Raw genomic sequence first — 2081 nt, 5'->3', positions numbered from 1 at the left:
TAATTTTAAAAAGCTGACTGGTTGATTGTTTAAAAAGAGGGAAAAAATGCAATGTACCAATTCCAGTTGTTTTTCCTGTGCTTTAAATATTTTAAGGTAAGATTCCTAAAAATTACAAACTATTCCCTTAAACTTCTTGCATTAATAAAAACATTAAAATTATAAACTTTATTTTTTAGATAAAGTGGATTTAAACTTTTTCCATTAGAAGAGAATCTTTAAAATATTTAGAAAAGTTTCACCAATATTCTGGAAATCACTATAAAAACTATTCTATGGATATGGATGTGAAGAAATTCTAAGGTAAGATATTTCTTTTTTATAAGGATGCTAAAATATGACTTTAGTTTACTTGAAAGGTGAAATATTGGTTGACAACTGCTTTGAAGTTTAAAGTATGAGGCTTAAATTAATTGTGTATTTTTTGTATTTACCCTGCACATTAGTCTTAGTTAAGAAAAATTATCCACAACTCTGACATTTCAATAAACTTAAATAAGGTAAATTAATTTATTTTAAGAATTTTTACTTTATATCAGTACATTGAACTTTTAGAAAGGAAGTATTATAGATTTTTTTCCCCATGGAAAGTGCAATATATCTTAAATTATAAATACTGATAAGCAAAGCAAATTTTAGAAAAAGAAACCCAGGGGCACCTGGGTTGCTCAGTTGTTTAAGTGACTCTTGATTTGAGCTCAGGTCAAGATCTTGTGGTTGTTGTATTTAACCCCATGTTGGACTCTGTGTGGAGCTGAGTGTGGAGCCTGCTTAAGATTCTCTCTCTGTCCCCTCTCCCCTGCTTGCACTCTATCTCTAAAATAAAAATTTTTTAAAAATTAAAAAATTCAGAAAAGAAACACAATATGGAATATATCAGGTACAGAAGGCCTCTAGAATTTTCAAAAATTATCACATTCAAAATCATTCAGGCATTACTAGTCACGATTTCATTCACACTGTATGATCTGTTGGCTATTTGTTAAACATTATGGTATGGTTCAGAGTGTTCCACTCTGGTCACATAAGAAATATTTTACAAAGAATGCTAAGTCAGCATTTTAATAGTTCTTAGTAATGTTAATGCCTGGCAGCAACACCTTGGGAAACAGCAACATATGTACATACATTTTAAAAGAGCAAATTCAAGTGTTACAGCTCTTTTAGAATTTGTCTAGCAGGTTTTCCGGTTTTTACCAGAAGACCCCCTCCATAAATAAATAAATAAATAAATAAATAAATAAATAAATAAAAGAGCAAATTCAGGTCCGTCTGTGGAGTTCAGTGACAGTTTCCTTAGTTTATTACCAAGTCACAGGTGTATCATTTTTAATTTGTTTGGTGGAAAATAAAGGTTAGCTATTTAAAACTTAGAAAACTACCTTATGACCCTTAAAATCTCCTCGTTTTTCTTTTGGAACCCATTAAGAAACTTCCAGAAAGCAACTTAAGAAGAGCCATGAACAAGGCCAGTTAGGTACTGTGACTTTATTCCTTAAGAATTAGTTTGAGTGATGTTTCTGGTTTAGATTCTTACAGACATATAATTACAGTGTGGAGGTTCCTCAAAAAAATTAAAAATAGAACCACTCTATGATGTAGCAATTGCACAACTAGGTATTTATCCAAAGGATACAAAAATGCTGATTCAAAGAGGCACACGAACCCCAATGTTTACAGAGCACTATCGACAATAGCCAAATTATGGAAAGAGCCCAAATGTCCATCAACTGATGAATGGACAAAGAAGATGTGGTATATATATTCAATGGAATATTACTCGGCAATGAAAAAGAATGGAATCTTGCCATTTGCAACAACGTGGATGGAGCTAGACTGTATTACACTAAGTAAGTCAGTCGGAGAAAGACAAATATCATATGATTTCACTCATTTGTGGAAGATACAAAACAGATGAACATAAGGGAAGAGAAACAAAAATAACATGAAAATAGAGAGGGAGACAACCATGAGAAACTCTTACATACAGAGAACAAAGTGAGGGTTGCTGGCGGAGTGTTGGTTGGAGGGGAAGGGCTGAAGGGGTGAGGGGCACTAAGGAGGACACTGATTGGGATGAG

At 32.8% G+C, this 2081-nt stretch overlaps 1 non-coding gene across 1 annotated transcript; it reads left to right on the top strand.

Moving 5' to 3' along the window:
• The first annotated feature begins 1147 nt into the window (after positions 1-1147).
• LOC122496696 lies at positions 1148-1209 on the top strand. The gene has a single exon (XR_006300906.1). It is a non-coding gene; the product is annotated as a U7 small nuclear RNA (small nuclear RNA).
• Positions 1210-2081: the final 872 nt, after the last annotated feature.

This window comes from Prionailurus bengalensis, chromosome A1 (assembly GCF_016509475.1).
Source record: "Prionailurus bengalensis isolate Pbe53 chromosome A1, Fcat_Pben_1.1_paternal_pri, whole genome shotgun sequence".
Taxonomy (NCBI): Eukaryota; Metazoa; Chordata; class Mammalia; order Carnivora; family Felidae; genus Prionailurus; species Prionailurus bengalensis.
Note: the sequence above shows the minus strand (reverse complement) of the source record. Positions and strands in the feature narration are given on the sequence as shown.